Here is a 14,716-nt window from a genome sequence, read left to right as displayed (position 1 = left end):
ACGGAAACCCACGGAGGACAGAACACATGGCACAGAAGGCAACTCCAGCAGGGGCTCCAGTGATGTGACGTGAAATTTCTACCATCAGCATCGCTGTGTTGTTCATCTGGGCTATTGATGTATTTTATAGCTCCTTTTCTATCTATTCTATAGCACCACTGCTGTCTATCTATCTATCAAATATTTGAATATGGAGTTGCTGGAGTTTTGAAAGTGTTACACAATTGAAGTTAGCGTTCACTTTCCAGTTTAAAAGCAAGTCCCTTTTATGGGTCATACTTTTGGTGTTTTATTTTTTATAAATATATTACATTTTTTATTAACATGTATGCTGTACATATTTTAATTAAAATGTCTAAATATTTAGCTTTAATCCCACACACACACTCACACAAACCAGAAAGCCCACATTCTCTTACGTTGTCTGATGGACTTGATAAGACAGCCTTTAAAGATGTCTTGCGCTGATCCTGGCTCCATCAGTACACAAGAAGGATATCACAATGCAAACACAAATCAAGCTTCTCTTTTTCTTTTTTGCTGTTTGTGCATGCAGAAGTTCAAGAGCAACAATAGATGAAATAATCTATGATTTAAAAACAAAGAATTGTACTGAAGAGCTGGAGAGAGCAATCCATGGCAACTTCACAAAGGTAAGAAGCTAAATTACCAGATAGAAAAAGCATCTTTAAAATGTTTAAATTTATGATAGGAAGAATGCGAAGATGTTTCGGGTGGTCCTATTTGTTTTATTTCATTTGTCTGTTTCCATTGTGTACTATTTTTCTTCAATGTTGTTAAAAATGTTAGAATATACAGGTAAGGTGGCTCACTATGACTGGCATTGTATTAGTTGATTGGCAGCTAGTGCTCTTTTAAGAGTGCAGAGTGTGTAACATTACTGGGCAAATGTTTTTATTTTTGTAACAATTAAATTAACCAGATGCTTGTTCTTTATTGTATCCTCAGGATATGAATTGCACCATTGAAAATTTCCGCACTATCATCAATCATGCTAAAATTAAATGCCCCTTTCTAAAAAGAGCTAGTCTAAACTTAAAAGAATTGAACGGCAACGAAACTATGGGTGATGTAAGTATTCTCTTTTAATCTAATATTTATTTTTACCGAACACCACGACGTCTAAAACAGATAATTGCAAAAATGTACAGTATGAAAAAACTAGACAGAGAAACAGAGCAGAGTGTTATGGTGGCCCAACCTGGAGAGTGTAGTGCCCAAATGATTTCTATGCCCAGGCCTATAATACAGAACTCTGGCTCTTGACCAGAATATTTTTACTTTTCCTTAATTATACACCTTAACTCAATGTTTTAGTTTGCTAGCGAATGGCATCTGCTGACAAGCTACAGACTCTTTCCCACGTGTAGCTCCTGGCAGCTACAATGAGTTCCGTCCAAACTATTGACTCCTTCAGTGTGATTAAGAAGCATTTGAAGACCCTCTTGTTATGTGAATATCTAATTGTTAATGGCTCTGACAGGTTCTTGTATTGAAGGAAAAAAAATCAACTGGTCTTGTGTTGATCTGTTTGGTTTAAAGCTGTACAATTGTGATTGTCACTTTTGTCCCTAAACAGTCCCTCATGCTGATGTTTACTTCATTATGTTGAGATCTTTTTTTAAGTCACTTTGGATAAAAGTATTTGGCAAGTGAATTCATATAAATGAAAGTGTTATATCTAGGAAATCCATCCATCATCGAATGCAAATAACTTAGTGCAGGATCCTGATGAAATGGTATCGTTGGACACCATGCAAGGACACATCCCTGGTCTGGACTCCAGTCTGTTGAGTCTGGTGCGGCACACCCTGGTCTGGGCCTCCACAGATCAAAACTGAAATTCAAAAAATGTTTCTTTTGTTTTCCAGCATTAGCTCTAAATATTTCATTGTTTCTTCTTTTTTGTATTTTAGATACCCTGCTCACTTAATGGGACTGCAGAAACATTCAAGAACAACTTGACAAAGCTGTTAAAAAGAATAAAAGCCGGGCACTGGTTGTCCATGTCTACTTTCTCCACATCAAGGAGGAATTAATTTTGAAGAATTAGGGTTAATGTTATTTATCAATATTGTGGCCTTTAGTGTGTTTATTTATGTTCTGTATTTATTTAAATAATTTATTGCATTTTTTAAATATAGTAGATATTTAAAGATATATAAAAAAATTTTATTTGTTAATTTAATGCTTCTATAATTTAATATATGTTTGGCTTTGTCAAATTTTTAATACTACTAATAAAAATATATTGTTTGAATTATGCTTGTTGCCTGTCTATCATTTTATTGAACAAATACAGAGTATTCAGAAACTATTTCAAACTTTTCACATTTTATCATGTTGTAGATATAATTTTAAATGCATAAATTTGCCATTTTATCTCCAACAATTTACGCTCAATATCCCATATTAACAAAATGAAAGCAACTTTTCAGAAAGGTTTGCAAATTGATCAAAAATAAAAAACTGAAGTCTGTCACTCATATAAGTATTTAGACCTTTAATTTAGTGCTTCGTAGACACCCCCTTAGCAATAATTACAGCTTTGAGTTTCCTAGTCAAGTCTCTACCAGCTTTGCACATCTGTATTTGGGCTGTTTATCCTTTTATTCCTGAAAGATCCCCTCAAGCTCCAGTAGATTGGATGGGCAGGGTCTATAAACTGCCATCTTCAGGTCTCTCCACAGATATTCTATGTGGTTTAAGTCGGGGCATTGGCAGGGCCACCTGAGGACACTCAGAGACTTGTCCTGAAGTCACTCCAGTGCTGTCATTGGCTGTATGCTTCAGGTCATTGTTGTGCAGTGTCACACCCCACTCTCGAGGTCTTCTTGTGCACTCTGGAGCAGGTTCTCTTCAAGGACCTCTCTGTATTTGGCTACATTTGTCCTTCCCTCAATTCTGACCAGTCTCCCTGTCCATGCCACTCACTGCCACTGACAAATACGCCCATAGCATGATGCTGCTACCACCACGGTTCACCACATTAATGACATAAGGTAGGTGATGAGCAGTGCCTGGTCTTTGCTAGATTATACTGTAGTGCTCAGAGTTCTGACTAAACAGTTCAGTTTTGTCTCATCAGATCTTTTCCTCATGCTATCAGAGTCCTTTATACTGTCATATGCCTTTTACTCAGGAGTGGGTTCCATCTAACCAGTCTGTCATAAACACTTGATTGATGGAGTGCTGCTGAAATGGTTGTCTTTCTGCAGAGGACATCTGAAATTCTTTTGACCTTTGGATTCTTGGTCACCTCTTTGACCAAGGCTGGTCTTGCACATTAACTCAGTTTGGCCAGCCAGACAACTCTAGGAAGAGGCCAGATGACTCCAACATTCCATTTTGTAAATATTGTGGCCATTTTACTCTTTGAAACATTCAAAACCTTAGGAATGTTTTCATCCCCTTGCCCCCATTTATGCCTCACCACAAATTGATCATGGAGGTCTACAGAGGTCCTTGGACTTCACGGCTTTTCTTTGTTCTGACATGCAGTGTGAATTGTGCTACCTTCTAAAACCAGGCATGTGCCTTTCTGAACGATGTCCAGACAAGTGGAGAAATGAATTTCTAGATACATCTGTAGGATTATAAAAGCAAACTGGATGCACCTGATCACAGTGTGGAGTGCCATAGAAAAAGAGTCTGAATACTTCTGTGAATAGATTTCAGCTTTTCGTTTTTCATAAATTTGTAATCCAATCTGAAAACATGTTTTCACTTTGCCATTATAGGTTACTGAGGGTAGCTTGTTCATCAAAAATGGCAAATGCATCCATTTAAAAGTAAACCTACAACACAATAAAGCTTACAGAAAATGAAGTTGTCTGAATTCTTTCTGAATCCACTGTACTAATCCAGTACGTTATCCCGGGCCCACCTGTCCTCACAGGCTTGCCATTGGGTGGCACTGGACAGGCTCAGCACAAGACAAAGGCAAAAAGATGGAGAAACCTTGATGGGAAATCTGACTGCCTTACTATACCTTTGAGTGGGATGGTAGGCAATGAAGTAAAGAATTCAGAAAGAGAAAAAGAAAGACAGAGAGGGGGTATGGGTTATGAAGGGCTAGCAGGAGACATACTGGAAGGTACTTCAAGGTGTCAAGCCAGAAAAGCTGAGACACAGTTGCTTTCATTAGGACGAGCAGTCCACTGTTTAACCTCTAAAGTGTTATATTGTAGGACATGTTCCCTGACTGCAGCTGTGCAACTGTGTTGACCCCTTAAGACAGAAGACCGCAGTCTGTTGAAGGCGACCGAGCAGTCAGAGGTGCAACAGGCAGCTGTTATAAGGAGGTCTTGCTTAGAGGCTCTTTAGCAAATGTCAGCTGCTTCTGATGCTACAAGTGATTTCAGGGCTTCTACCTCCTTGCAGATGATAGTAGGAGATTTCATGACAAGAGTTCACTTGTAAGAGTAAGACAGACCAAGGTCTAAAAAGAATGGGGAATCGGTACAGTGCATGATCTGTAATTTGGAATGAAAACCATAAGAAAGGAAGGCTGAATAGTACGCTGGGCCAGACAGAGCAGGATTCCACCTGATGAATGATATGCAGTCGAAGTTCCTCTGTAACGGTTCAAAGCATTCGAGAATATCTTTCCATCCACCATGCTTAGTATCATGATGCATCATCTGCAAACGTAACCAGTTTGATCCTTATATTCCTACCCAAATCATTTACAAGTATTAAAAATAGCAGCAGCACCCAGCACCGAGCCTTGAGGGACACAAGTGTTTCCATCACACTTCACTTACACTTTGATTTTTTATCCTTTCAACTTCTTCAGTTTTGTTCTTCAAATAGCAATTTGTTTAATTAAATTTGAGTTGTGATTTACTTCATTTATTCCCAAAGTCCTTGGTGGCATTTGCCCAAATGAAAATTAAATATGTATTTTTTTGTATTTTATATTATTGATATATACACTTTCAAATAAGTTCAAGTATCCTTTAAGGATGAATATATTATAACCAGCTGTATAAGCCCGTGCTGAAAAAAGCCTGGGGTCCTATAAACTATTAAAATCATCAGAAAAGACTACACTCGAGTTCTGTATGTGCCAAGCATTCCATAATTCAACCAAAGATATTTCATGGATCACATTTATCTCAATTACATTTATACAAAAATGTACCAAGGGCAAGACCCAGTCTGTAAGCGTTTGCCATCTCGCTCCAGCTTCACTAGGCCAAATGTTCTGAGAATGCACCAAATTAACATCATTTTTGGGCAAAAATCTGTGCATACTTCTCAGAGAGCCTCACCCCTAATCCATTAAAGCAATGTCTGGTGTGCTCCCAGATGGCATTAAAGTGCACAGGGAGAAATCCATCCTACCACACTACTAGCATGCAGACTTATTTAGCTCAAATGGAAGAATCCTAATCCATCCACTACATACAGCTCAGTGGGTAAGTGACATCTTGTAAGAATTCAGTTCTCTTAGTTTGATGTTTCATTTTTCTTTTTTTGCTTTTCTGCTCAAGTCTCTTCTTTTTCTCTTTCTCTTAGGTGGGAGTTGACTTTTGTTTTGTTTTGTTTTTCCCCTTTGTATTCAAATGTGTCTATCTTATTTTCTATAATCAATTAGTTTCAGCATTTTAAGAGGCTTCTCTGTTCTAAAATCTTCTGTCAGTCTGAGGCAGGCTATCAGCTTTAACACAAATCTCTCTTTAACAGTTACAAGTTAATAACATTTTTTGGTTTATAGAGGTATTATAACCTGACATTCATCACCTCTGAAGTTAAATCATTGCACTACACTATAATCTGGAAATAAACATGTCCGAGGTCAATCATAAGGTGGTCACTATCTACTTATTTACCCAGTTACATCTAAAGCTGGATTTTCATCTGTCATGAAAGCTGATCCTGTTCAACTACAAAATTCTGCATGCCTTGTGATGGCGATTGTTGTGAAAGATGCTTTGTGAAATAAACCTGACATCCCGGCAAAGATGGCACACATCATTCAAACACCCTGGGGAATCCTAGGGGCACTCAGTAGATAAGAAAGCAAGAAAAGGTCTAAGAAGAACCCATTTAAGGGAATGATAGCTGGACAGGTCTTATAATTGGGGCGGTACAGTGGTGCAATGGTAGTGCTGCTGCCTCGCAGTTAGGAGACGTGGGGTCGCATCCCGGGACCTCCCTGTGTGGAGCTTGCATGTTCTCCCTGTGTCTGTGTGGGGTTCCTCCCACAGTCCAAAGACATGCAGGTTAGGTGGATTGGCAATCCTAAATTGTGCTTGGTGTGTGTGTGCCCTGTGGTGGGCTGGCACCCTGCCCGGGGATTTGTTCCTGCCTTGTTGGCTGGGATTGGCTCCAGCAGACCCCCGTGACCCTGTGTTAGGATATAGCGGGTTGGAAAATGACTGACTGACTGACTGACAGTTCCTATAATTACCCTCAACAATGCTGAGTCAAAGGTGACAGTCCCTAATGTGCTAATTTCCATTATAATTTCTGGGTAGCTTCTTTAATGGACCTGCAGTTATTTCTGTTAAATATATTTCTAACATTTCTATGAAATTTCCACTTTATCTTAGCCCTCTTGGTGAAAATTTAATTTACAAACCTTGCATACGCCCTTTGTAACTTAAAACACTTTTATGATGTCTTCTCTTAATGTCTGCTCAGTTAGCCTAGAAATATTTGACTGAATGTCTCTGAACGGAAACCCACGGAGGACAGAACACATGGCACAGAAGGCAACTCCAGCAGGGGCTCCAGTGATGTGACGTGAAATTTCTACCATCAGCATCGCTGTGTTGTTCATCTGGGCTATTGATGTATTTTATAGCTCCTTTTCTATCTATTCTATAGCACCACTGCTATCTATCTATCTATCTATCAAATATTTGAATATGGAGTTGCTGGAGTTTTGAAAGTGTTACACAATTGAAGTTAGCGTTCACTTTCCAGTTTAAAAGCAAGTCCCTTTTATGGGTCATACTTTTGGTGTTTTATTTTTTATAAATATATTACATTTTTTATTAACATGTATACTGTACATATTTTAATTAAAATGTCTAAATATTTAGCTTTAATCCCACACACACACACTCACACAAACCAGAAAGCCCACATTCTCTTACGTTGTCTGATGAACTTGATAAGACAGCCTTTAAAGATGTCTTGCGCTGATCCTGGCTCCATCAGTACACAAGAAGGATATCACAATGCAAACACAAATCAAGCTTCTCTTTTTCCTTTTTTCTGTTTGTGCATGCAGAAGTTCAAGAGCAATAAGAAAAGAAATAATCTATGATTTAAAAACAAAGAATTGTACTAAAGAGCTGGAGAGAGCAATCCATGGCAACTTCACAAGGGTAAGAAGCTAAATTACCAGATAGAAAAAGCATCTTTAAAATGTTTAAATTTATGATAGGAAGAATGCGAAGATGTTTCGGGTGGTCCTATTTGTTTTATTTCATTTGTCTGTTTCCATTGTGTACTATTTTTCTTCAATGTTGTTAAAAATGTTAGAATATACAGGTAAGGTGGCTCACTATGACTGGCATTGTATTAGTTGATTGGCAGCTAGTGCTCTTTTAAGAGTGCAGAGTGTGTAACATTACTGGGCAATTGTTTTTATTTTTGTAACAATTAAATTAACCAGATGCTTGTTCTTTATTGTATCCTCAGGATATGAATTGCACCATTGAAAATTTCCGCACTATCATCAATCATGCTAAAATGAAATGCCACTTTCTAAAAAGAGCTAGTCTAAACTTAAGAGAATTGAACGGCAACGAAACTATGGGTGATGTAAGTATTCTCTTTTAATCTAATATTTATTTTTACCGAACACCACGACGTCTGAAATAGATAATTGCAAAAATGTACAGTATGAAAAAACTAGACAGAGAAACAGAGCAGAGTTGCTTGTTATGGTGGCCCAACCTAGAGAGTGTAGTGCTCAAATGATTTCTATGCCCAGGCCTATAATACAGAACTCTAATTGATAATGGCTCTGACAGGTTCTTGTATTGAAGGGAAAAAAATCAACTGGTCTTGTGTTGATCTGTTTGGTTTAAAGCTGTACAATTATGATTGTCACTTTTGTCCCTAAACAGTCCCTCATGCTGATGTTTACTTCATTATGTTGAGATCTTTTTTTAAGTCACTTTGGATAAAAGTATTTGGCAAGTGAATTCATATAAATGAAAGTGTTATATCTAGGAAATCCATCCATCATCGAATGCAAATAACTTAGTGCAGGATCCTGATGAAATGGTATCGTTGGAGACCATGCAAGGACACATCCCTGGTCTGGACTCCAGTCTGTTGAGTCTGGTGCGGCACACCCTGGTCTGGGCCTCCACAGATCAAAACTGCAATTCAAAAAATGTTTCTTTTGTTTTCCAGCATTAGCTCTAAAGGAAATATTTCATTGTTTCTTCTTTTTTGTATTTTAGATACCCTGCTCACTTAATGGGACTGCAGAAACATTCAAGAACAACTTGACAAAGCTGTTACAAAGAGCAAACGCTGGGAACTGGTTGTCTACTTCATCCACATCAAGGAGGAATTAATTTTGAAGAATTAGGGTTAATGTTAGTTGGCACCCTGCCCAGGATTGGTTCCTGCCTTGTGCCCTGTGTTGGCTGGGATTGGCTCCAGCAGACCCCCGTGACCCTATTCAGGTTCAGCGGGTTAGAAAATGGATGGATGGGTTAATGTTATTTATCAATATTGTGGCCTTTAGTGTGTTTATTTATTTTCTGTATTTATTTAAATAATTTATTGCATTTTTTAAATATAGTAGATATTTAAAGATATAAAAAATATTTTTATTTGTTAATTTAATGCTTCTATAATTTAATATATGTTTGGCTTTGTCAAATTTTTAATACTACTAATAAAAATATATTGTTTGAATTATGCTTGTTGCCTGTCTATCATTTTATTGAACAAATACAGAGTATTCAGAAACTATTTCAAACTTTTCACATTTTATCATGTTGTAGATATAATTTTAAATGCATAAATTTGCCATTTTATCTCCAACAATTTACGCTCAATATCCCATATTAACAAAATGAAAGCAACTTTTCAGAAAGGTTTGCAAATTGATCAAAAATGAAAAACTGAAGTCTGTCACTCATATAATATATTTAGACCTTTAATTTAGTGCTTCGTAGACACCCCCTTAGCAGTAATTACAGCTTTGAGTTTGCTAGGCAAGTCTCTACCAGCTTTGCACATCTGTATTTGGGCTGTTTATCCTTTTATTCCTGAAAGATCCCCTCAAGCTCCAGTAGATTGGATGGGCAGGGTCTATAAACTGCCATCTTCAGGTCTCTCCACAGATATTCTATGTGGTTTAAGTCGGGGCATTGGCAGGGCCACCTGAGGACACTCAGAGACTTGTCCTGAAGTCACTCCAGTGCTGTCATTGGCTGTATGCTTCAGGTCATTGTTGTGCAGTGTCACACCCCACTCTCGAGGTCTTCTTGTGCACTCTGGAGCAGGTTCTCTTCAAGGACCTCTCTGTATTTGGCTACATTTGTCCTTCCCTCAATTCTGACCAGTCTCCCTGTCCATGCCACTCACTGCCACTGACAAATACGCCCATAGCATGATGCTGCTACCACCACGGTTCACCACATTAATGACATAAGGTACGTGATGAGCAGTGCCTGGTCTTTGCTAGATTATACTGTAGTGCTCAGAGTTCTGCCTGAACAGTTCAGTTTTGTCTCATCAGATCTTTTCCTCATGCTATCAGAGTCCTTTATACTGTCATATGCCTTTTACTCAGGAGTGGGTTCCATCTAACCAGTCTGTCATAAACACTTGATTGATGGAGTGCTGCTGAAATGGTTGTCTTTCTGCAGAGGACATCTGAAATTCTTTTGACCTTTGGATTCTTGGTCACCTCTTTGACCAAGGCTGGTCTTGCACATTAACTCAGTTTGGCCAGCCAGACAACTCTAGGAAGAGGCCAGATGATTCCAACATTCCATTTTGTAAATATTGTGGCCATTTTACTCTTGGAAACATTCAAAACCTTAGGAATGTTTTCATCCCCTTGCCCCCATTTATGCCTCACCACAAATTGATCATGGAGGTCTACAGAGGTCCTTGGACTTCACGGCTTTTCTTTTGTTCTGACATGCAGTGTGAATTGTGCTACCTTCTAAAACCAGGCATGTGCCTTTCTGAACGATGTCCAGACAAGTGGAGAAATGAATTTCTAGATACATCTGTAGGATTATAAAAGCAAACTGGATGCACCTGATCACAGTGTGGAGTGCCATAGAAAAAGAGTCTGAATACTTCTGTGAATAGATTTCAGCTTTTCATTTTTCATAAATTTGTAATCCAATCTGAAAACATGTTTTCACTTTGCCATTATAGGTTACTGAGGGTAGCTTGTTCATCAAAAATGGCAAATGCATCCATTTAAAAGTAAACCTACAACACAATAAAGCTTACAGAAAATGAAGTTGTCTGAATTCTTTCTGAATCCACTGTACTAATCCAGTACGTTTTCCCGGGCCCACCTGTCCTCACAGGCTTGCCATTGGGTGGCACTGGACAGGCTCAGCACAAGACAAAGACAGAAAGATGGAGAAACCTTGATGGGAAATCTGACTGCCTTACTATACCTTAGTGTGGGATGGTAGGCACTGAAGTAAAGCATTCAGAAAGAGAAAAAGAAAGACAGAGAGAGGGGGGTATGGGTCATGGAGGGCTAGCAGGAGACATACTGTAAGGTACTTCAAGGTGTCAAGCCAGAAAAGCTGAGACACAGTTGCTTTCATTAGGACGAGCAGTCCACTGTTTAACCTCTAAAGTGTTATATTGTAGGACATGTTCCCTGACTGCAGCTGTGCAACTGTGTTGACCCCTTAAGACAAAAGACTGCAGTCTGTTAAAGGCGACCGAGCAGTCAGAGGTGCAACAGGCAGCTGTTATAAGGAGGTCTTGCTTAGAGGCTTTTTAGCAAATGACAGCTGCTTCTGATGCTACAAGTGATTTCAGGGCTTCTACCTCCTTGCAGATGATAGTAGGAGATTTCATGACAAGAGTTCACTTGTAAGAGTAAGACAGACCAAAGTCTAAAAAGAATGGGGAATCGGTACAGTGCATGATCTGTAATTTGGAATGAAAACCATAAGAAAGGAAGGCTGAATAGTACGCTGGGCCAGACAGAGCAGGATTCCACCTGATGAATGATATGCAGTCGAAGTTCCTCTGTAACGGTTCAAAGCATTCGAGAATATCTTTCCATCCACCATGCTTAGTATCATAGTGCATCATCTGCAAACGTAACCAGTTTGATCCTTATTTTCCTATCCAAATCATTTATAAGTATTAAAAATAGCAGCAGCACCCAGCACCGAGCCTTGAGGGACACAAGTGTTTCCATCACACTTCACTTACACTTTGATTTTTTATCCTTTCAACTTCTTCAATTTTGTTCTTCAAATAGCAATTTGTTTAATTAAATTTGAGTTGTGATTTACTTCATATATTCCCCCCACGGCATTTGCCCAAAAGAAATTTTTTTGTAGTTTATATTATTGATATATACACTTTCAAATAAGTTCAAGTATCCATTAAGGATGAATATATTATAACCAGCTGTATAAGCCTGTGCTGTAAAATGTCTGGGGTCCTAGAAACTATTAAAATCATCAGAAAAAAAAAACCTGAAATGTAGAAATGTCAAGTAATTGAAAGTAACTACTCTGGCCATCTCTCTCCTAGGAGGATTCATTTTGCTGATGCACTTTCATCGCTTGTGTATTAGGGGTGGGAGGAAAAGTAAAAGGGATACAGTTTCGCCGATGTTAGCAGCTAAGTGACTTTGTCTTTCTTCTGAGGTTTTGTTTTGTTGACGTGCTGGCCTTGCTTGTTTTATTAGTGGCTAAGCGAGTTTTCTGTTTCCTGGAGCCCTTACTCCAACTCCACCTCTCACCTCCTGGCCAGACAGACACACACATTTCCACTTGTAGACGTTTATATATAAGATATGTGGCAACATACTGTAACAGATCTTATAGAAAAGACATGGCACCCTGTCCAGGGTTTGTTCCCTGCCTTGTGCCCTATGCTAGCTGAGATAGGCTTCAGCAGACCCTCATGACCCTGTTCTGAACATAGCAGGTTAGAAACTGACTAACTGACTGACAGAGAAGGCATTTAGTAATACAGGTGCCGGTCATAAAATTAGAATCATGACAAAGTTGATTTATTTCAGTAATTCCATTCAAAAAGTGAAACTTGTATATTAGATTCATTCATTACACACAGACTGATGTATTTCAAATGTTTATTTCTTTTAATTTTGATGATTGTAACTGACAACTAATTAAAGTCCCAAATTCAGTATCTTGGAAAATAAGAATATTGTGAAAAGGTTCAATATTGAAGAGACCTGGTGCCCCACTCTAATCAGCTAATTAACTCAAAACACCTGCAAAAGTCTTTAAGTGGTCTCTCAGTCTCGTTCTGTAGGCTACACAATCATGGGAAAGACTGCTGACTTGACAGTTGTCCAAAATACGACCTTCGACACCTTGCACAAGGAGGGCAAGACACAAAAGGTCATTGCTAAGGAGGCTGGCTGTTCACAGAGCTCTGTGTCCAAGCACATTAACAGAGAGGCGAAGGGAAGGACAAGATGTGGTAGAAAAAAGTGTACAAGCAATAGGGATAACCGCACCCTGGAGAGGATTGTGAAACAAAACCAATTCAAAACTGTGGGGGAGATTCACAAAGAGTGGACTGCAGCTGGAGTCAGTGCTTCAAGAACCACCACGCACAGACGTATGCAAGACATGGGTTTCAGCTGTCGCATTCCTTGTGTCAAGCCACTCTTGAACAAGACAGAGCATCAGAAGCGTCTCGCCTGGGCTAAAGACAAAAAGGACTGGACTGCTGCTGAGTTATGTTCTCTGATGAAAGTAAATTTTGCATTTCCTTTGGAAATCAATGTCCCAGAGTCTGGAGGAAGAGAGGAGAGGCACAGAATCCACGTTGCTTGAGGTCCAGTGTAAAGTTTCCACAGTCAGTGATGGTTTGGGGTGCCATGTCATCTGCTGGTGTTGGTCCATTGTGTTTTCTGAGGTCCAAGGTCAACGCAGCCGTCTACCAGGAAGTTTTAGAGCACTTCATGCTTCCTGCTGCTGACGAACTTTATAGAGATGCAGATTTCATTTTATAACAGGACCTGGCACCTGCGCACAGTGCCAAAGCTACCAGTACCTGGTTTAAGGACCATGATATCCCTGTTCTTGATTGGCCAACAAACTCGCCTGACCTTAACCCCATACAAAATCTATGGGGTATTGTGAAGAGGAAGATGCAATACGCCAGACTCAACAATTCAGAAGAGCTGAAGGCCACTATCAGAGCAACATGGGCTCTCATAACACCTGAGCAGTGCCACAGACTGATCGACTCCATGCCACGCCGCATTGCTGCAGTAATCCTGGCCAAAGGAGCCCCAACTAAATATTGAGTGCTGTACATGCTCATACTTTTCATGTTCATACCTTTCAGTTGGACAACATTTCTAAAAATCCTTTTTTTGCATTGGTCTTAATTGATATTCTAATTTTCCGAGAAACTGAATTTGGGACTTTCATTAGTTGTCAGTTATGATCATCAAAATTAAAAGAAATAAACATTTGAAATACATCAGTCTGTGTGTAATGAATGAATCGAATATACAAGTTTCACTTTTTGAATGGATTTACTGAAATAAATCAACTTTGTCATGATATTCTAATTTTATGACCGGCACCTGTATTATTAAATGCCTTTTCTGTCAGTCAGTTTCTAACCTGCTATGTTCAGAACGAGGTCACGATAGTCTGCTGAAGCCATGATATTCTAATTTTATGACCGGCACCTGTATATCTCTCTATTATGAAAAAAATCCTGTAGAATGAATGACTAGGAGACGATACGTGATCTTCACGTTAAGATCACGAAAGACAAATAAAAGAACCGCGAGACGAAAGAGAATGGGCAAAAAAAAAAAAATCAGTAGTGTAAAGGGAAGGAGCACACACAGATACAGGTGTCTCGGTGCATATAAAGCGTATAAAGGGCAATACGTAAGAAATGAAACGTCGATGAATAAAAGATTGCATTAGCGCAAAAAAACAAAAGGAAATTAATCATCAGGACCAGGTGTAATTGAAAAAAATAGCAGGACAAAGCGAGATCAGAAATAAAAGGAAATGAGCAGAAAACTAAGTCAATTCACATTCGCATCATTCAATACACAAAACTTATATTTTACACAATAATGGAACATACACTATGAGAATCTGTGGACCCGCAACAGTTAAAGCAACAAGAAGTTTAATTTCGAAGAAAACATAATTCGGTCAGATGTGTATAATTATGACTAGCAAAATACCCGCGTTTCACAGCGACTAAGTACTGCTTTTAAATTTTTATTAAGAAGAAAAGTAAACCTTTTTAAACTGAGAGAAAATATACCAATAATTATTTGTTAAGGATCTCTTTGTATACCACGTTGTCAGTTCGGCCCGCAAAGCTCTGCGCTGAGCTTACTCTTGAGCATGCAACGTATAGTTGGCCATGTGAAAAGCAATCTTTCCTCAAATCAATGCCAACCTTTTGTAGGGTCTGTCCCTGAGACTTATTAATTGTCATCGTGAAGCAGAGCCTTATTGGAGGCATTTGAATTGAA

The sequence above is a fragment of the Polypterus senegalus genome, chromosome 13 (genome assembly GCF_016835505.1).
Source record: "Polypterus senegalus isolate Bchr_013 chromosome 13, ASM1683550v1, whole genome shotgun sequence".
NCBI lineage: Eukaryota > Metazoa > Chordata > Cladistia > Polypteriformes > Polypteridae > Polypterus > Polypterus senegalus.
Note: the sequence above shows the minus strand (reverse complement) of the source record.